Source organism: Manis pentadactyla, chromosome 5 (genome assembly GCF_030020395.1).
Source record: "Manis pentadactyla isolate mManPen7 chromosome 5, mManPen7.hap1, whole genome shotgun sequence".
In the NCBI taxonomy this organism is placed as follows: domain Eukaryota; kingdom Metazoa; phylum Chordata; class Mammalia; order Pholidota; family Manidae; genus Manis; species Manis pentadactyla.
The window spans coordinates 142,019,863-142,042,956 of NC_080023.1; positions in this window are offsets into that span (position 1 = coordinate 142,019,863).

Here is a 23,094-nt window from a genome sequence, read left to right on the forward strand (position 1 = left end):
TGCTCATGGGTGATCACTTCTATCACCAAGGCAGAAGAATCTGGTCCAGTCCAAAATCACACGGGCACCAGAGAGAGGGCTGGATGAGATAGATATCACCAATCTTCCTGAAAAGAATTCAAAATAAAAGTCATAACCATGCTGATGGAGCTGCAGAGAAATATGCAAGAGCTAAGGGATGAAGTCCGGAGGGAAATAACAGAAATGAAACAAGCAATGGAAGGACTTAAGAGCAGCCTGGATGAGGTGCAAGAAACTCTTTATGGAATAGAAATCAGAGAACAGGAATACAGAAAAGCTGAAGCAGAGATAAAAGGAGCTCTATGAATGAAAGACTATTAAGAGAACTGTGTGACCAATCCAAACAGAATAATATTTGCATAATAGGGATACCAGAAGACGAGGAGTGAGACAAAGGATAGAAAGTGTCTTTGAAGAAATAATTGCTGAAAACTTCCCCAAGCTGGGGAATGAAATAGTCTCTCAGACTATGGAAGCCCAGAGATCTCCTAACACAAGGGACCCAAGGAGAAAAACACCAAGACATATAATAATTAAAATGGCAAAGATCAAAGACAAGGACAGGGTATAAAGGTAGCCAGAGAGAGAAAAAAATCACCTACAAAGGAAGACCCATCAGGCTATCATAGACTTCTCAACAGAAACCTTACAGGCCAGAAGAGAATGCAATGATATATTTAATGCAATGAAGCAGAAGGGCCTTGAACTAAGAATACTGTATCCAGCAAGGTTATCATTTAAATTTGAAGGAGGGATTAAACAATTTCCAGATAAGCAAAAGCTGAGGGAATTTACCTCCCACAAACCACCTCTTCAGGGTATTTTAAAGGGACTTTTCTAAATGGAAGTACTCCTAAGGCTATGTATATATCACCAGAGAAAATGAAATCACAGCAAAGAAAGCAGACCAACCAAATACCAACTAAAGGCAAAAAAAAAAAAAAATCAACTTTCCACAAAAGCAGTCAAGGAAAACAAAAAACAGTACAGAATAAAACACTAACATATGAAGAGTGGAGGAGGAAGAATTAGAAGGAAGAGAAATAGTCACCAGACTGTGTTATAATAGCAATAAAAAGTGAGTTAAAGTTAGATGGTTGGATAGTAAAGAAGCTACCCTTGAACCTTTGGTAACCAAGAATTCAAAGCCTGCAATGGCAATAAGTACATATCTATAGATAATCACCCTAAATGTAAATGGAATGAATGCACAAATAAAAAGACACAGAGTAATAGAGTGGATAAAAAAGCGAGACCCATCTATATGCCGCTTACAGGAGACTCACCTCAAACCCAAAGACATGCACAGACTGAGAGTAAAGGGATAGAAAAAGATATTTCATGGAAACAATAGGGAGAAAAAATCAGGTGTTGCAGTACTTGTATCAGACAAAATAGACTTCAAAACAAAAAAGTAACAAAAGATAAAGAAGAATATTACATAGATAAAGGGGTCAGTCCAACAAGAGGATATAACCATTATAAATATCTATGAACCCAAAACAGAATCACTGACACATGTGAAACAAATACTAACAGAATTAAAGGAGGAAATAGAATGCAATGCATACATTTTAGGAGACTTCAACACACCACTCACTCCAAAGAACAGATCCACCAGACAGAAAATAAGTAAGGACACAGAGGCACTGAACAACACACTAGAATAGATGGATCTGACAGATATCTACAGAACTCTACACTCAAAAGCAGCAGGATACACTTTCCTCTCAAGTGCACATGGAGCATTTTCCAGAATAGACCACATACTAGGCCACAAAAACAGCCTCAGTACACTTATAAAGATTGAAATTCTACCAACTAACTTCTCAGATCACAAAGGTAAAAAACTAGAAACAAATTGTACAAAGAAAATCAAAATTCTTACAAACGTGTGGAGGCTTAACAACATGCTAATCAATGGTTCAATGACCAAATTAAAACAGAGATCAAGCAACATATGGAGACAAGTGAAACAGCACAATGCCCCAACTTCTGTGGGATACAGCAAAGGCAGTTCTAAGAGGAAAGTATATAGCAATGCAGGCCTATATAAAGAAGGAAGAACAATCCCAAATGAATAGACTAAAGTCACAATTATTGAAACTGGGAAAAAAAGAAACTGGCCTAAAGTCAGCAGAAGGAGTGACATAATAAAGATCAGAGAAGAAATAAATAAAATTGAGAAAAATAAAACAATAGAAAAAAATCAATGAAACCAAGAGTTGGTTTTTGAGAAAATAAACAAAATATATAAACCTCTAGCCAGACTTATTAACAGAAACAGAGAATCTATACACATAAACAGAATCAGAAATGAGAGAGGAAAAATCATGACAGACACCACAGAAATACAAAGAATTATAAGAGAATACTATGAAAATCGATATGCTAACAAGCTGGAAAACCTAGAAGAAATGGACAAATTTCTAGAAAAATACAACCTTCTAAGAATGACCCAGGAAGAAACAGAAAATCTAAACAGACCAATTACCAGCAATGAAATTGAATTGGTAATCAAAACACTACCCAAGAATAAAACCCCTGGACCAGATGGATTCACCACTGAATTTTATCAGACATTTAGAGTCGACATAATACCCATTCTCCTTAAAGTTTTCCAAAATATAGAAGAGGAGGGAATGCTTCCAAACTCATTCTATGAAGCCAACATCACTCTATTACCAAAAGCAGGCAAAGACCTCACAAAAAAAAGAAAACTACAGACCAATATCCCTGATGAACATACATGCAAAAATATTCAACAAAATATTAGCAAACCAAATTCAAAAATACAACAAGAGGATCATACACCATGATCAAGTGAGATTCATCTCAGGGATGCAAGAATGGTACAACATTCAGAAATCTGTCAACATCATCCATCACACTAACAGAAAGAAGGACAAAAACCACATGATCATCTCCATAGATGCAGAAAAAGCACTCAACAAAATTCAACATCCATTCATGATAAAAGCTCTCAACAAAATGGGTACAGAAGGCAAGTACCTCAACATAATAAAGGCCATATATAACAAACCCACAGCCAACATCATACTTAACAGCAAGAAGCTGAAAGCTTTTCACCTAAGATCGGGAACAAGGCAGGGATGCCCACACTCCCCACTTTTATTCAACATAGTACTGGAGGTCCTAGCCACGGCAATCAGACAACACAAAGAAATAAAAGGCATCCATATTGGTAAGGAAGAAGTTAAACTGCCACTATTAGTGGATGGTATGATATTGTACATAAAAATCCCTAAAGAATCCACTCCAAAACTGCTAGAACTAATATCTAAATTCAGCAAAGTTGCAGGATACAAAATAAATACACAGAAATCTGTTGCATTCCTATATACAAATGATGAACTAGCAGAAAGAGAAATCAGGGAAACAATTCCATTCACAATTGCATCAAAAAGAATAAAATACCTAGGAATAAACCTTAGCAGGGAAGTGAAAGACCTATACCCTTTAAACTACAAGACACTCTTATGAGATATTAAAGAGGACACTAATGAATGGAAATTCATCCCATGCTCTTGGCTAGGTAGAATTAATATTGTCAAAATGGCCATCCTGCCTAAAGCAATCTACAGATTCAATGCAAACCCTATCAAAGTACCAACAGCATTCTTCAACAAACTGGTACAAATAGTTCTAAAATTCATATGGAACCACAAAAGACTCCAAATAGCCAAAGCAATCCTGAGTGGGAAGAATAAAGTTGGGGGAATCTTGCTTCCCAAATTCAAGTTCTATTACAAAGCCACCGCAATGAGGACAACTTGGTACTGGCACAAGAACAGACCCACAGACCAGTGGAACAGACTAGAGAGTCCAGATATTAACCCAAACATATATGGTCAATTAATATATGATAAAGGAGCCATGGATATACAAAGGGGAAATTACAGCCTCTTCAACAGCTGGTGTTGGCAAAACTGGACAGCTACATTTAAGAGAATGAAACTGCATTATTGTCTAACACTATACCCAAAAGTAAACTCAAAATGGATCAAAGACCTGAATGTAAGTCATGAAACCATAAAACTCTTAGAAAAAGATAGGCAAAAAATCTCTTGGACATAAACATGAGCAACTTCTTCATGCACGTATCTCCCTGGCAAGGAAAACAAAAGCAAAAATGAACAAGAATGACTATATCAAGCTGAAAAGCCTCTGTACAGCAAAGGACACCATCAATAGAACAAACAGGCATCCTACAGTATGGGGGAATATATTCATAAATGACATATCCCATAAAAGGTTGACATCCAAAATATACAAAAAGCTCATGCACCTCAACAAACAAAAAGCAAATAATCCAATTAAAAAATGGGCAGAGGATCTGAACAGACACTTCTCCAAAGAAGAAATTCAGATGACCAACAGGCACATGAAAAGATGCTCCACATCGCTAATCATCAGAGAAATGCAAATTAAAACTACAATGCGATATCACCTCACACCAGTTAGGATGGCCACCATCTGAAAGACAAACAACAACAAATGTTGGCAAGAATGTGGAGAAAGGGGAACCCTCCTACACTGCTTATGGGAATGTAAATTAGTTCAACCATTGTGGAAAGCAGTATGAAAGTTCCTCAAAAAACTAAAAATAGAAATACCATTTGACCTGGGAATTCCACTCTTATGAATTTATGCAAAGAAGACAAAATCCCAGATTCAAAAAGACATATGAACCCCTATGTTTATCACAGCACTATTTACAATAGCCACTATATGGAAGCAACCTAAGTGTCCATGAGTAGATGAATGTATAAAGAAGATGTGATATATATACACAATGGAATGTTATTCAGCCATAAGAAGAAAACAAATCCTATCACTTGCAACAACATGGATGGAGCTTGAGAGTATTATGCTCAGTGAAATAAGCTAGGCAGAGAAAGTGAAGTATCAAATGATTTTACACATCTGTGGAGTATAAGAACAAAGAATAAACTGAAGGAACAAAACAGCAGCAGACTCACAGAACCCAAGAATGGACTAACAGTTACCAAAGGGAGAGGGACTGTGGAGGATGGGTGGGAAGGAAGGGAGAAGGGGTATAAGAGGCATTACGATTAACACACATGGTATGTGTGTGAGGGCACAGGGAGGGCAGAGAAACACAGAGAAGACAAGTTGTGATTCTTTAGCATCTTACTATGCTGATGGACAGTAACTGTAATGGGGTATGTGGTGGGGACTTGATAATGGTGGTAGTCTAGTAACCATAATGTTGCTCATGTAATTGTACATTAATGATACCAAAATAAAATTTAAAAAAACGAATATCTTTATCATATTTCCTTATTGTTTGGGGGTTGCTGATGTATTCCCACTTTCTAATTGCTGGATTTTCAAGGAAATCCTGGGAAGTGTTACTTTAGTACAGAAAACATACATATTTTTTCTTCTCAATAAGGGGTTCATTCTTGCAGCCCAACTAAGCAGAACCTGTAATGTACATATTATGCAGTTAGGCACTGAGGATAATAAGAAAATAGAACGTTGCCTAGGATCAAATCTTGGCAATATCTCTTCAAAGCTGTGAGATGTACTTCAGTTAGAGTAAGGCCAGATTGAGTGAAAGAAAATTCAAAATGCCTGAAATAGTATATATTCATTTATCTCTCAAGTAACAGAAGTTTGCAGCTAATAGTTCTTGAAAGTACAGCTTCAAGGTCATTAGGAACCCAGGCTCTTCCTAATTTTTTAACCATGCTAGTGACCTTCATTCCTAATATGGCTGCCAGAGCTCAGGGCCATGGAGGGGTCATCAGGGGCCTGCAGAAGGAGGAAAATCAGAAGGGTGACAAATAATTATATTTAAAAAATGCTTTTCTCCTCATAGTGTCAGCTCTCTTTATGCATTCTTAAGTTCTATACCACACTTATGCTTACATCTCATCAACTATGTCCCAGTACCTAGCTCCAAAAATGCTGGGAAAGGTCATCTTTTTGCTACTTGCATTGCTGTCCGAAATGGAACTGTGGTTTTAATACAAGAGAAGAAATGGAGAATGGGTGGCAACTTGTAGTATCTGATATGCCTCAAGTAAGTTCCTTATCCTTGTTAAGTCTCAGTTTTCTCATATGTGAAACAGGATATAGTAGAGTTGTGAAAAGTACTGCATGAAATAATGCATGTAAAGTCTAAGGTTCGATGCCTGACACATAGTATGTATTTGATTGTTAATTGATGTAGTTTTTATTATTACCATCTTTGACCTCTAATACTGTAACATTTTCTAGGGGAGACAAGTCAATCAAGGATATGCATAAACGATGGTGAAATTTAGGAGAAGATGATATCTCTAAATCAATAGGGCAAGTGAAAATTACAGATATAAGCAGGGACCATGAGGTTGGGAAGGATTTTAGCTGTGCCATGTGAAGTAGGTGGAGTGTAAAAGGCAGAGAAATTAAATGCCCTGAAATTTTTTCAAGGCACTTTCCATACACTTTTTAATTAAGGTATCATTAATATACAACCTTATGAAGGTTTCACATGAGCAACAATGTGGTTACTATATTCACCCATATTATCAAGTCTTCCACACACCCCCTCTCCAGTCACTGTCCATCAGCATGGAAAGATGCTATGGTCACTATTTGTCTTCTGTGTGCTATACTGCCTTCCCTGTAACCCCCTGATATTATGTGTGCTAACTATAATACCCCTCAATCCCCTTCTCCCTACCCACCCCCATCCCTTTGGTAACTGCTACTCCCTTCTTGGAGTCTGTGAGTCTGCTGATGATTTGTTCCTTCAGTTTTGCTTTGTTGTTATACTCCACAAATGAATAAAATCATTTGATAATTGCACTGAGCGTAATACTCTCCAGCCCCATTCAGATTGTTGCAAATGGTAGTATTTGTTTTCTTCTTATGGCTGAATAATATTCCATTGTGTATATGTACCACATCTTCTTTATCCATTCATCTGCTGATGGACACTTATGTTACTTCCATGTCTTGGCTATTGTAAACAGTGCTGTAATAAACATAAGGGTGCATGTGACTTTTTGAATCAGGGATCTTGTTTTCTTTGGGTAAATTCTTAGGAGTGCAATTCCTGGGTCAAATGGTATTTCTGTTTTTAGTTTTTTGAGGAACCTCCATATTGCTTTCCACAATGGTTGAACTAGTTTACATTCCCACCAGCAGCGTAGGAGGGTTCCCCTTTCTCTGCATCCTCACCAGCATTTGTTGATCCTTGTCTTTTCAATGTTGGCCATCCCAACTGTTGTGAGGTGATGTCTCGTTATGGTTTTAACTTGCATTTCCCTGATGATTAGTAAAGTGGAGCATCTTTTCATGTGTCTGTTGGCCATCTGAATTTCTTCTTTGAAGAAGTGTCTGTTCAGCTCCTCTGCCCATTCTTTAATTGGGTTATTTGCTTTTTGGGTGTTGAGGTGTGTGAGTTCTTTATATATTTTGGATGTTAACCCTTTATCAGATATGTCATTTATGAATGTATTCTCCCATGTAGGGTGCCATTTTTTCTACTGATGGTGTCTTTTACTGTACAGAAGCTTTTTAGTTTGATGTAATTGCATTTTTTCATTTTTGCTTTTGTTTCCCTTGCCCAAAAATATGTGTTCGGGAAAAAGTTGTTCCTGTTTATATTCAAGAAATTTTTGCCTATGTTGTCTTCTAAGAGTTTTATGGTTTCATTACTTACATCCAGGTCTTTGATCCATTTTGAGCTTACTTTTGTGTATGTGGTTAAACAATAATCCAATTTCATTCTCTTGCCATGTAGCTTCTCAGTTTTGCCAACACCAGCTGTTGACAAGGCTGTCATTTCCCCATTGTACGTCCATGGCTCCTTTATCATATATTAATTGGCCACATATGGTTGGGTTTATATCAGGGCTCTCTAGTTGGTTCCATTGGTCTATGGGTCTGTTCTTGTGCCAGTACCAAATTGTTTTGATTACTGTGGCTTTGTAGTAGAGCTTGAAGTTGGGGAGTGTAATACCCCCAGCTTTGCTCTTCCCTCTCAGGATTGCTTTGGATATTCAGGGTCTTTTGTGGTTCCATATGAATTTTAGAACTATTTGTCCTAGTTCATTGAAGAATGCTGTCACTATTTTGATAGGGATTACATCGAATCTGTAGATTGCTTTAGGCAGGATGGATATTTTGACAATATTAATTCTTCCTATCCATGAGCACTGTGTGTATTTCCATTCATTGGTGTCTTCTATAATTTCTCTAATGAATGTCTTGTAGTTTTCAGGGTATAGGTCTTTCACCTCCTTGGTTAGGGCTATTCCCAGCTATTTTATTCTTTGTGATACAATTATAAATGTAATTGTTTTTGTGATTTCTCTTTCTGCTAGTTCATCATTAGTATATAGGAATACAACAGATTTCTGTGTATTAATTCTGTGTCCTTCAAATTTGCTGAATTCAGATATTAGTTCTGGTAGTTTTGGAGTAGATTCTTCAGGGTTTTTTATGTACAATATCATGTCATCTGCAAATAGTGACAGTTTAACTTCTTCCTTACCTATATGGATGCCTTTTATTTCTTTGTGTTGTCTGATTGCCGTGACTAGGACCTCCAGAACTATGTTGAATTAAAGTGGGGAAAGTGGTCATCCTTGTCTTGTTCCCGACCTTAGAGGAAAAGCTTTCACCTTTTCACTGTTAAATAAAATGTTGGCTGTGGGTTTGTCGTATATGGCCTTTACTATGTTGAGGTACTTGCCCTCTATCGCCATTTTGTTACAAGTTTTTATCACGAATGAATGTTGCATTTTGTCAAATGCATCTGTAGGGATGATCATGTGAATTTGTCCTTTTTGTTTATGTGGTGTCTGATTTTGATGGATTTTTGAATATTGTACCATACTTGCATCCCTGGGATAAATCCCAGTTCATCACGATGGATGATCTTTTTGATGTTTTTTTTTGAATTTGGTTTGCTAATATTTTGTTGAGAATTTTTGCATGTATGTTCAACAGGGGATATTGTAATTTTCTTTTTTCATGGTGTCTTTGCCTGGTTTTCTTATTAGAGTGAAATTGGCCTTATAGAATGAGTTTATAAGTATTCCCTCCTCTTCAACTTTTTGGAAAACTCTCAGGAGGTTGGGTATTAGGTCTTCTTTAAATGTGTGATAAAATTCAGTGGTGAAGCCTTCTGTTCCTGGGGTTTTGTTCTTAGGTAGTTTTTTGTTTACCAATTCAATTTAATTGCTGGTAATTGGGTTGTTCAAATTGTCTCTTTCTTCCTGGGTCAGTCTTAAAGGTTGTAGTTGTCTAGAAACTTTTCCATTTCTTCTATGTTATCCAATTTGTTAACATATAATTTTTCATAGTATTCTCTAATAATTCTTTGTATTTCTTTGTTGTCCATAGTGATTTTTTCTTTCTAATTTCTAATTCTGTTTATGTGTGTAGACTGTCTTTTTTTCTTGATAAGGCTGCCTAGGGGTTTATCTATTTTGTTTATTTTCTCAAAGAACAAGCTCCTGCTTTCATTAATTCTTTCTATTGATTTATTCTTTAAAATTTTATTTATTTCTGCTCTAATCTTTATTTTATCCCTCCTTCTGCTGACTTTGGGCCCCATTTATTCTTTTTCTCATTTCATTATTTGTGAGTTGAGACTGTTCATTTGGGATTGTTCTTCTTCCTTGAGATAAGCATATATTGTTGTATACTTTCCTCTGAACTGCCTTCACTGTGTCCCACAATAGTTGGGATGTTAAGCTGTAGTTTTCATTTGTCTCCATATATTGCTTGATCTCTTTTTATTTGGCCATTGATCCATTCATTATTTAGGAGCATGTTGTTAAGCCTTCCTGTGTTTGTGGGCTTTTATGTTTTTATCACTCAATTTATTACTAGTTTCATACCTTTGTGGTCTGAGAAGTTTGTTGGTACAATTTAAATCCTTCTGAATTTACTGAGGCTCTTCTTCTGTGGTCTACTGTGTGATCTATTCTGGAAAATGTTCCATGTGCACTTGAGAAGAATGTGTATCCTGTTTCTTCTGTCTGGAGTGTTCTGTAGATGTCTGTTAGGTCCATCTATTCTAATGTGTTGTTTAGTGCCTCTGTCTCCTTATTTATTTTCTGTCTGGTTGATCTGTCCTTTAGAGTGAGCTGTGTGTTTAAGTCTCCTAAAATGAATGCATTGCATTCTATTTCCCCCTTTATTTCTCTTAGTATTTGTTTCACATATGAGATGCTCCTTTATTGGGCACACAGATATTTATAATGGTTATATTGTCTTGTTGAACGGACCCCTTTATCATTATGTAATATTCTTCTTTGTCTCTTGTTTTTGATTTGAAGTCTATTTTGTCTGATACAAGTACTGCAACTCTTGCTTTTTTTCTCTATTGTTTGCATGAAATATCTTTTTCTCTTCCTTCCCTTTTGTCTGGGTATATCTTTGGGTTTGAAGTGAGTCTCTTGTAGGCAGCATAAAGATGGGTCCTGTTTTTTTATACTTTCAGTAACTCTATGTCTTTTCTTTTGCATTCAGTCCACTTACATTTAGGGTGATTATTGATACATATGTGCTTATTGCCATTGCAGGCTTTAAGCTTGTGGTTACCAAAGGTTCAAGGGTAGCTCCTTTATTATCTAACAGTCTAACTTAACTAGCTTATTATGATTCTACAAACACAATCTAAAGGTTCTTTTTTCCCCCTTTTCTCCTTTATTTTTCTTTCTCCTCCACTCTTTATATGTTAGGTATCATATTCTGTACACTTTGTGTATCCCTTGACTGACTGTGGGTAGCTGATTTAATTTTGCATTTGCTTAGTAATTGGTTTACTTCATTTACTGTGGTTTTCTTTTCTCTGGTGACAGCTATTTAGCTTTAGGAGCACCTCCATCTAGAGAAGTCCCTTTAAAATACACTGTAGAGATGGTTTGTGGGAGGTAAAGTTCCTCAGCTTTTGCTTATCTGGAAATTGTTTAACCCCTGCTTCAAATTTAAATGATAATATTTCCAGGTAGCATATTCTTGGTTTGAGGCCCTTCTGTTTCATTGAATTAAATATATTATGCCACTCCCTTCTGGCCTGTAAGGTTTCTGCTGAGAAATCTGATGATAGCATTATAAGTGATCTCTTTTCTCTCTCTGGCTACTTTTAATACTTTGTCATTGTCTTTGACCTTTGCCATTTTAATTGTTATATATCTTGGTGTTGTCTTCCTTGGGTCCCTTGTGTTGGGAGATCATATACTTCCATGGCCTCAGAGACTGTTTCCTCCCCCACATTGGGGAACTTTTCAGCAATTATTTCTTCAAAGACACTTTCTATCCCTTTTTCTCTCTCTTCTTTTCTGGTACCCCTATAATCTGAATATTGCTCCATTTGGATTGGTCACAGAGTTGTCTTATTATTCTTTCATTCCTACAGATCGTTTTTTCTCTCTGTGCCTCAGCTTATTTGTATTCCTGTTCTCTAATTTCTATTCCATTTACCATCTCCTCTACCTCTTTTAATCTGCTTTTAAATCCATCCATTGTATGTTTCATTTCAGATACTGTATTTTTCTATGTTGCCGTCTCTTTCTTTAAGTTGTCCCTGAGATCTTCAATATTTTTCTGTAGCTCCATGCACATGTTTATGATTTTTATTTTGAAATCTTTATCAAGAAGATTGGTGAATTCAATTTCACTGATCCCCCTTTCTGTGTTTGAGAGATTTTGGTTTGTACCAGGTTCTTTTGCTGCTTCATATTCCTAATGAATAATATGGAATAATAACTTTGTGTAGGCAGCACCCTCCAGTGCCCAGGAGCTCTCTGTGTCTGCCCAGCCCCTGAAGCAATGGTGGGGTTTGCCAGTGAGCAGTGCCAGTGCCTGCCAGGAGGACAGAGCTCTTTCCTGCTTCCTGGCCACAGTGCCTGCTTCCACTGCCAGGGCCAGTGGGCCAAATGTGCAGGGAGGAGCCTCTGCATTATGTCATACAGCTGCCAGGGGTGGTACTGCTTTCCAGCTGGCTGGCATTAGGGGTGGTGGCAGCAGGTTTGTGAGCAGGTGTCAGCCAGGTGGGAGGAGCAACAGGCTGCAAGTTGCAGTGAGGGTTCTTGGTGCTGCATTGCCAGCTAAGGGGATGGACCATTTGAAGCTCCTGAAAGTTCCCAACCTGCTGGGCTGAGTGTGCTAGGACGATTTTGTCCACATGTCCTTTCTGCTGAGCAACAAGCTCTGTGTGATCCTTGCCCCTTTAGCAGGCCTCTCACTGTTGGGAATTCTTTCAAAGTACTCACCTTTCTTTTGCCTCAGAATGGCCAGTTGTGGGTACCTGTTCCCCCGAGCAGCTGGAATATCATTCTCTCTGAGTTTTCTGCCTGTCTTTGCTTTCCAACCCCTCTAATCTCTAAAGCACCAGATAATGCAGGTTTGAGCTCCTGGAGTAGATCTCCATGGGTGTGTATTTAGCACTCCTGGGCTTCTACTTCCTGCCTACTCTGTTTCTCTTCTTCCTGCCAGTGAGCTGGGGTTGGGGGAAGGGCTTGGGTCCTGCTGAATCGTGCCTTTCCTACTTTACCTTTTTCCATGAGGTCTTCTCTTTTCCCCAGAGGTAAGCCATCTGATGCAGTCTTCCTTCTGGTCCCTCTTTCAGGATTAGTTGTATTTGTTCTATTTTTGTGTTATATGTGGTTTTGGGAGGAGGTTCCTGCTTCACTTCTCATGCTACCATCTTTTGTCCATACACTTTTTATGCATGTAATTTTGATTGCTGAAGACAATTGATTAACATATTGCCATTGATGGGAGTCATATTTTCATTTCCAGCCAACCAGCAACCACTTTGTGGTGGATAAGAAGAAAAGTGTCATTTTGCTGCATGGGTTTCTCTCTCTGATTTATTCTGATCTCTAAAAGGAACAAAAAATAGACAGTGAGGGAGTTTCACTCAAACAGGGAATTTCTGTCTAGAAGGCAGTCATAAGAATAATTCGTATAATTAAGAGCCCATATTAAACAGCTGTGAGATATTTCACTTTGATAAATGATCTACCTAGATCCAGATCAGTGTTACTCATGTGGTCTATGGACCAACAGTATTGGCAATACCTGATATGTCATTAGAAATGTAGGTTCTCAGGCTTCACCCCAGACCTGCTGAGTCAGAATCTTCATTTTATCAGGATGCCCTGGTGACTTGTATTATTTTACTTCGAGAATAATATATGTATAGCACACTCCTGCTCTCTGAAAGTTAATAATACTTGGGGAGAAATAAACTATAAACCCAGTAAAATGAGCAAAACAGTGAATGCATGCAAAATTTCAAGTGATTCTAGAATAACAAGGAACTTGATATCAAACGTATGTGAACATTAAAACTGTGTGTCAGCCCAGGGGAATTTCATTAAGAACAGCTGTTTTTGTTTGCCTAATAACCCTTACTTAATCTGATAACTGTACCATCTCCTTCTAGCAACACTGGCACTTAATCCACCCATGTTGTCCTCATATTATAATCAAAGAAACTCTTTTATCTTACCTAAAATTAAAAGTCCCCAACCCTGTTCATTATACTTTCTAGGATGGGACTGTCTTTTGGAGAACATTCATTCATTATGATTAAGAAGTGCCAGGTCCTTATTGGTAGCTTCTTCTGACTTTATTAGTGTTACTTTCAATCCAAGTTACCCATGATTCCCCGTGCCTGCCCCAGCACCTACATCCAAATTTTGAGAACACAAAGCACTGAATTGTAAAAGAAGACTCACACAGTTATAGATCCTACTCAATACCTAAACTTACTGATAATTCAAAGGAATTAGAAAGTCAATAGTCAGTGGTGAAACATTCATTTCTTGGAGAAATCTAAGACAGTGAGGCACATATCAAAAATATAATTTTTCTCCCTAATGTAATTGAATTTTGGCTTCATGTTTAAATAGAGAAGATTCATTCTGAGAAATGTATATGTATATATGAAGGTACTACTCACACAAAATGACCCATTTCCATTTTTAGAAAAGCCCATTTTATACTCTGTTAATTGTAGTCTATGGCACAACTTTCTGTTCTTCAGCCATCCATGCCCTATAAATCCATAAATTCCAGTTTTGTGTATAGTAAACAATGAAGAAGGCATATCTTGTAGAAAAATTGATAGGTAAGGACTCCCTGGTATTCTTCATCCTATAAACACTATTAGTATGTTTACAAAGATATCTTGTCTTCAGGTTATTACTGCATTTAAATGGAGATTTGGCTGAAATCACTACTTCCAGATATCTCTGCTAAGAAGAGAATGGGTTACTCACCTGGTATTGTTTCTTGTCCACTAATAAACCTGTTTGAACTTCTGTATTTTTCATTTATCAGACAGTTTTGTCAATAATCTAACCTAGAAATATGAAAGCCATCCTCAACTCCATCTTCTTCTTCTCCATCCACATTTAATAAATCACTCTGACCTATATCCTATATCATGCTTGAATCTATTCTTTTTTTCATGATCATTGTAACTCAAGCTTTCAAGCTCTCTCAACTAAATATTGTGATCTCTTGGGTTGTCTGTCCACCTCTAATCTCTTCTCTCTCAAGTTTATTGTCAAAATGGATTCCAGAGTGATCTTTCTAAAATATGTAACTAATAAACTGTTCATCAGTTTCCATGATTTCTGTATGCCTAGCTATTACTGCAAAATCAACTGTCAAAAACTAAGGGACTGGACACAACAATAATTTATTCCAATAGATCCTGAGGCCAACAATGAGCTGGCCTCATCTAGGCTTTCTCACGCATCTGTGTTTCAGTTGTGGGTGCTGATTTAAGCTAGCTTGGCTGAGATAGCTTAGGTGGAGCAACTTCATTCCACTTGTCTTTCAGTCCCCTCCTGGGACCAGCAGACTGATTTGAGCATCTCTTTATGACAATGTTGGCAGCACCAACATTGTTCACAAGCTCCAATGTTCAAATTAGTCACATACCTCTGCTTACCTTATGTGCATTAATCTTCTAGAGTTAAGGGATGTGATGGGTGACTGCTTTCATGAAGTCATGTCAAAAAGTATACATGGGAAAAATATAAATATTGGGGCTGATAATGCAATCTATCTTCTAATAGCCAAAGGAAAAAATTCAGGCATGATGCTTATGTAGTCATTGCACATGGAAATTTTGTCATCTCCATGTTTTCCTCTCAGATGGTTGACTACTCCTTCCTCAGAGCCACTTCTCTCTCTGACTAAGCATATATGCTTAATTCTTACAACATACTGTTGTAGTGTATTTATACATCAGTCTCCTCAACAAGACTAGGAACTCCTTGAGAGCAGTCTTATGTCTCAGTAATCTTTATATTCCCAGGCTATAGTATGGGACCTGTCCCTGAAGTTGCTTAATAAATCTTTGTTGAGTTGAATTGACTTGAGTAGAATTGAAAGTATGTCACCTAGAGTCTGAACACATTTTGTGTTGTACACAATGTTTCTAGCAGGTCTGAGAAATTTAACCAGGTATCTAAGGAGTTGATGGGTTTCCTGGGGAGAAATCCCCAGTTCTTGGGAACTTTACTTATAAGGGGAAGTCAGATTCTCAGGTCCTAGAGAGACTTGACTATCAGGCAGTTTTCAGTGACACAGAACAACATGAGGCCCAATAGAAATAACTGGCATGGAAACTGGGAACCTGGCCTCAGGAAATAATTGCAGAAGTCCAATACCATTCAGATATAGAGCAGGAAGAATTTGACTCTAAGCACCAGAGAGTTCCAAACATTTTGAGTATCTTTTTTCTGAGGTAAAAATTGGCTCTAGAGGACTGACAGTGAACCCAAATGACCTCATCTCTGAAAAGAGGAGGCAAGTAGAGAAGACAACCTGATCATTTTATGGCAATTCTTAGAGCCATGATATTTATTAACCTTGCCATCAGCAATAACAGATGGTCTAGTGCCAGGGAATAAGATCAGAATCAAAAGTAATAAAGATGTTTGATGGCATGCAGAATCTCTGGTTGGCCTAGGGGTGAAATATGATCTACACAACATAGTTTGCCAATTCAGTAATAGAGAAAATAGGACTTAAAATAAAAGTTTTTTCTACACATACATATCTCAAACGCATTTTAATGAGATGACCTACGGTAATATGACCAGTTGGGCTTCCTGAATAGTATGTGGAAAAAGAAAGAAGAAATCACAGGACTTACCAAGTATCCATTAAATAATTTAATTTAATTATCATTCTAAAATATAAAATGGAGGAAAATAAGTCTTAATAGGAGGAAGGTGTCAATGCTGATCATTACTTAAAATTAAAAGAACAAAACACATATTACAGTCTTATTTATGTTACAATATTTAACCAGTTCTTTCTTGAGTTTATTTTTTTAACACATTTCTAATGGCTTTTTTACTTCCTAAGACATAATAATGAAATAAGAAGCTAGCTGTTTCCTTGGAATGAATTAATTTATTTAGATTACTGGATCATTAAATCCTTCCTGTGAAAAAGTAGTTTTGTAAGGGAAAAGGGAAGCAATTCACACATATTTTATACCTACAGTGTTGTAAACACTGTTCTACATGCTTTACTAATTTTGTTTCCTTTTAAACAGCTTTATTTTAAAGAGAAGTGATTTTTAAGTTAATTAATTCACTTTTACAAATAAAATAATGGCCTTTTTTTGAAATGCATAACCAACCAGAAAGGTGGCTCTACTATTAATTATATATGCAAAAGACTATAAGGAGTTCTAAGTAAAAAGAATTAAAATTGTGTCCTTCTTTCAGAGCACTTATAGTCTAGCAACAACTGTAATGTAGAGAGAGAAATTAACATAATCCATGAGAAAAAGGAACATGTTTTACAAATGAATATCTCTGCAAGTTCAGTAAAGTGAAATATGCCTTCTAGCTTGCAGTGTGTCAAGATTGATGTCATCAGACAAAGGAAAATTAGATTGACTCAAAGAATGAGTTAGATTTGGACATGAAGCAAATATTTCATTCAAGTCTGGGAAAATATATATACATATTTATATATATATTCACATACATAATATATATAATGTATGTTCATATTTCTATAAATATATATAAATGCAAATGTAAATATGCATACATATAAATACAACTGTAAATACCTATTTTACATGTATATATATATCATAGTTCTGTGCATGGAAAGGACCTGAAATCAGTGACAACTCAGTAGCAATGAGCACACCAAATGCCCAGATGTTGGTTTCTAAACAACCATTCTCCAATAAAAGGAATCAAGGCTCCTTATAAAAGTGGTTGATTCCATGGCTAAGGCAGGGAAAATATAAGCTTCCTGGAGAAAAGCCCAAGTCCTTGGACTACCTTGTAGTATAACAGTAAAGAAGAAGACATTGGGATCCTCAAGATGGCAGCCTGAGTAGGGTGGTGGAAATCTCCTAAAACCAAATATGCTTTGAAAATACAGCAAATACAACTATTCCTAAAAGAGTGACCAGAAGATGCATTATACCAGGCAGGCTACATCTACATCTGTGAGAACTCAGCGTCTTATGGAAAGGGTAAGATACAAAGCCGTGACCCAGCGGGACCTGAACACTCCCCCAACCCCAGCTCACTGGCCAGAGGAAAGGAATCAGAGTGGGGAGGGAGTGGAAGCACAGGACTTCTAAATAACCAGAAATTCAGGTGCCTTAAACCCCTGGGCAGCAATGCAGCACTGAAGCCCCTCATGGTGATAAGCATCCTGTTGTTCATTCCCCCTGCAGGCACTGCAAGCAAATGGGCTGATCCGCCATTGCTGTGGAGCAACTGGGGAGCATCACCACCCACAGCAAACACACAGAGGCTTCTCCCAGCGTGTGGCTAACCAGACCAGACCCAGAAGCTGCCCCCTGCCCTCAGTCAACTGACACAGACAGCAGAGACCAGTGCAGAGTCAGGAAGGCACAAAGGGGCTTTATTCTCATGGCAAACACACTCTGCTTGCCTGCAATCCGTGCCAGTGCCCAAGACTATCCCGAGGGCCACTCTGTCTGTGGCAGCTCAGGGGATCAATCCAGAGGCTGCCCGCTGCGTACAGCTGACCAGCACAGAAAAAGGAAGCATGCGCAGAGTCCAGAAAGCATGTAGGAGCTCTGTTCTTGGGATGAACATGCACTGATCACTTGCAAACACTGCCAGACCCCTAGGTCATTCCAAAGGCCACCCCACACAGCAGCTCAGGGGACTAACCCAGAGGTTTAGTGTGGAGCTGTGCAGCTGACTAGCACAGGCAGAACAAACTGGTGTGGCATCCGCGAAGCACATAGGTGCTCTGTTCTCATGGCAAACATGCACTGATTGCCTGCAACCACTGCCAGTGCCCTAGGCCATCCCAAGTGTCACCCCGTCCATGGCAGCTCAGGGGACCAACCCAGAGGCTGCTCCCTGTGTGCGGTTGCCTGACACAGGCAGCAGAAACTGGCAAAGTGACCAGCAAGCAGGAAGAGACTTTGTTCTTCCAGCTGACACACACACCACTCACTGGGTATCACTTCCATTGCCATGAAAAAGCAGAAGAACCTTGTTCAGTACAAAATCCCTCATACACCATAGAGAGAGCCTGGTGAGACTGAAATCACTAATCTTTGTGAAAAAGAAATCAAAATAAAAGTCATAAGCATGCTGATGGACCTACAGAGAAATATGCAAGAGCTAAGGGATGAATTCTGAAGGGAGATAACAGAAATTAAACAAACAATGGAAGGATTTAAGAGCAGACTGGATGAGGTGGAAGAGACTGTTAAAGAAATAGAAATCAGAGAACAGGAATGCAGAGAAGCTGAGGTAGAGAGAGATAAAGGGATCTCTAGGAATGAAAAAATATTAAGAGAACTGTGTGACCAATCCAAATGCAACAATATTTGCATTATAGAGGTACCAGAAGAAGAAGAGAGAGAAAAGGGTATATAAAGGGTATTTGAAGAAATACTTGCTGAAAACTTCCCAAGTCTGGGGAAGGAAATAGTATCTCAGGCCATGGAAGCCCACAGATCTCCCAACACAAGGGACCCAAGGAGGATAATGCCAAGACATACAATAATTAAAATGGAAAAATCAAAGACAAGTCCAGAGTATTAAAAGCAGCCAGAGAGAGAAAAGATCACCTACAAAGGAAAACCCATTAGGCTATCATCAGACTTCTTAGCAGAAACCTTACAGGCCAAAAGATAATGGCATGATATATTCAATGCAATGAAACAGAAGGGTCTTGAATGAAGAATACTGTATCCAGCAAGACTATCATTTAAATTAGAAGAACGGATTAAACAATTTCCAGATAAGCAAAAGTTGATGGAATTTGTGACACACAAACCATCTCTACAGTATATTTTAAAGGGACTTCTCTAGATGGAAGTGCTCCTAAGGTGAAACAGATGTCACCAGAGAAAATAAAACCACAGCAAAGAAAGTAGAATAACCAAACATTAATTAAATGCAAAATAAAATCAGGTATCCACAAAATCAGTCAAGGGAAACACAGAAGAGTACAGAATAAAACACCTAACATATAAAGAGTGGAAGAGGAAGAATAAGAAAGGAGAGAAATAAAGAATCATAAGACTGTTTTTATAATACCATAATAAGAGAGTTAAGTAAGATGGTTAGATAGTAAAGAAGCCACCCTTGAATCTTTGGTAACCACAAATCCAAAGCCTGCAATGGCAACAAGTACATATCTATAGATAATAACTCTAAATGTATGGACTGAATGCACCAATCAAATGACACAGAGTAATAGAGTGGATAAAGAAGAAACACCCATGTATATGCTCCCTACAAGAGACTTATCTCAGACCCAAAGATATACACAGACTAAAACTGAATGGATGGAAAAAGATATTTCATGGAAACAATAGGGAGAAAAAAGCAGGTGTTGCAGTACTAGTATCAGACAAAATAGACTTCAAAACAAAGAAAGTAACAAGAGACAAAGAAGGACATTACATAATGATAAAAGAATCAGTCCAACAAAAGTAAATAACCATATAAATACCTGTGCACACAACGCAGAATCACCTACATATGTGAAACAAATACTATCAGAATTAAAGGATAAAATATAATGCAATGCATTCATTTTAGGAGACTTCAACACACCACTCACTCCAAAGGACAGATCCACCAGACAGAAAATAAGTAAGGACACAGAGGCACTGAGCCACATCCTAGAACAGATGGATCTAACAGACATCTACAGAACTCTACACCCAAAATCAGCAGGATACACATTCTCCTCAAGTGCACCTGGAATATTTTCCAGAATAGACCCCATACCAGGCCACAAAAACAACCTCAGTACATTTATAAAGAATGAAATTCTACCAAACAACTTCTCAGATCACAAAAGTATAATACTAGAAATAAATTGTACAAAGAAAACAAAAAGCCTCACAAACACATGGAGGCTTAACAATATGCTCCTAAATAATCAATGGATCAATGACCAAATTAAAACAGAGATCAAGTAATATATGGAGACAAATGAAAACAACAGCACAATGCCCCAACTTCTGTGGGACACAGCGAAGGCCATTCTAAGAGGGAAGTATATAGCAATCCAGACCCAAAGACAGGCCTATATAAAGAAGGAAGAACAATCCCAAATGAATTTGTGTCTAAAGGCACAATTATTGAAACTGGAAAGAAAGAACAAATGAGGACAAAGTCAGCAGAAGGAGGGACATAATAAAGATCAGAGAAGAAATAAATAAAATTGAGAAGAATAAAACAATAGAAAAAAATAATGAAATGAAGAGCTGGTTTTTTGAGAAAATGAGCAAAACAGATCAACCCCCAGCCAGACTTCTCAACATAAAAAGAGAATCTACAGACATAAACATAATCAGAAAAGAGAAAGGAAAAATCACTACGGACACCACAGAAACACAAGGAATTATTAGAGAATACTATGAAAATCTTTATGCTAACAAACTGGGTGACCTAGAAGAACTCGACAACTTTCTAGAAAAATACAACCTTCCAAGACTGACAAAGGAAGAAACACAAAATCTAAACAGATCAAATACCAGCAAAGAAATTGTGTCAGTAATCAAAAAACTATCCAAGAACAAAACACTGGACCAGACGGATTCACCACTGAATTTTATCATACATTTAGAGAAGACATAACACCCATTCTCCTTAAAGTTTTCCAAAAAATAGAAGAGGAGGGAATACTCCCAAACTCATTCTATGAAGCAGCATCACTCTAATACCAAAACCAGGCAAAGACACCACAAAAAAAGAAAACTACAGACTGATATCTCTGATGAACATACATGCAAAAATACTGAACAAAATATTAGCAAACAGAACTCAAAAATACATCAAGAGGATCATACACCTCTTGATCAAGCGGGATTCATCTCAGGGATGCAAGGATGGTACAACATTCAAAAATCCATCAACATCATCCACCACATCAACAAAAAGAAGGACAAAAACCACATGACCATCTTCATAGATGCAGGAAAAGCATTTGACAAAATTCAGCGTCCATTCATAATAAAAACTCTCAACAAAATGGGTGTAGAGGGCAAGTATCTCAAGATAATAAAGGCCATATATGACAAACCCACAACCAACATTATACTTAGCAGCAAGAAACTTAAAGCTTTTTCCTGAAGACTGGGAGCAAAACAAGGATTTCCACTCTCCCCGCTTTTGTTCAACATAGTTCTGGAGGTCCTAGCCATGGCAATCAAACAACACAAAGAAATAAAAGGCATCCAGATTGCTAAGGAAGAAGTCAAACTGTCCCTGTTTGCAGATGACATGATACTGTACATAACAAACCCTAAAGAATCCACTCCAAAAACTACTAGATCTAATATCTGAATTCAGCAAAGTTGCAGGATACAAAATTAATACACAGAAATCTGTGGTATTACTATACACTAATGATGAACGACCAGAAGGAGAAATCAGGAAAACAATTCCATTCACAATTGCATCAAAAGAATAAAATACCTAGGAATAAACCTAACCAAGGAAGTGAAAGACCTATACCATGAAAACTACAAAACACTCTTAAGAGAAATTAAAGAGGACACTAATAAATGGAAATTCATCCCATGCTCTTGGATAGGAAGAATTAATATTGTGAAAATGGCCATCCAGCCTAAAGCAATCTACAGACACAGTGAAATTTCTTTCAAAATACCAACAATATTCTTCAACAAACTGGAACAGATAGTTTTTAAATTCATATGGAACCACAAAAGACCCCGAATAGCCAAAGCAATCCTGAGAAGGAAGAATAAAGCAGGGGGGATCTTGCTTCCCAACTTCAAGCTCTACTACAAGGCCACTGTAATCAAAACAATTTGGTACTGGTGGTACTGGCACAAGAACCGACCCATAGACCAGAGGAATAGAATAGAGAGTCCAGATATTAACCCAAGCACATATGGTCAATTCATATATGATAAAGGATCCATTGATATATAATGGGGAAATGACAGCCTCTTCAACAAAACTGGACAGCTACATTTAAGGGAATGAAACTGGATAAACTCTAAATGTATCAAAGACCTGAATGTAAATCATGAAACCATAAAACTCTTAGAAAAAAACATAGGCAAAAATCTCTTGGACATAAACATTTGCAACTTCTTCATGAATATATCTCCCAGGGCAAGGGAAACAAAAGCAAAAATGAACAACTGTGACTATATCAAACTAAAACCTTCCATACAGCAAAGGACACCATCAGTAGAACAAAAAGACATCCTATAGTATGGGAAAATATATTCATAAATGCATGTATGATAAGGGGTTGACATCCAAATTATATAAAGAGCTCATGCACCTCAACAAACAAAAAGCAAATAATCCAGTTAAGAAATGGGCAGAGGATCTAAAAGACACTTCTCCAAAGAAGAAATCCAGATGTCCAACAGGCATGTGAAAAGGTGCTCCACATCACTAATCATCAGAGAAATGAAAATTAAAACCACAATGAGATATCACCTCACACCAGTTAGGGTGGCCACCATCTGAAAGAACAACAACAAATGTTGGCGAGAATGTGGAGAAAGGGGAACCCTCCTACACTGCT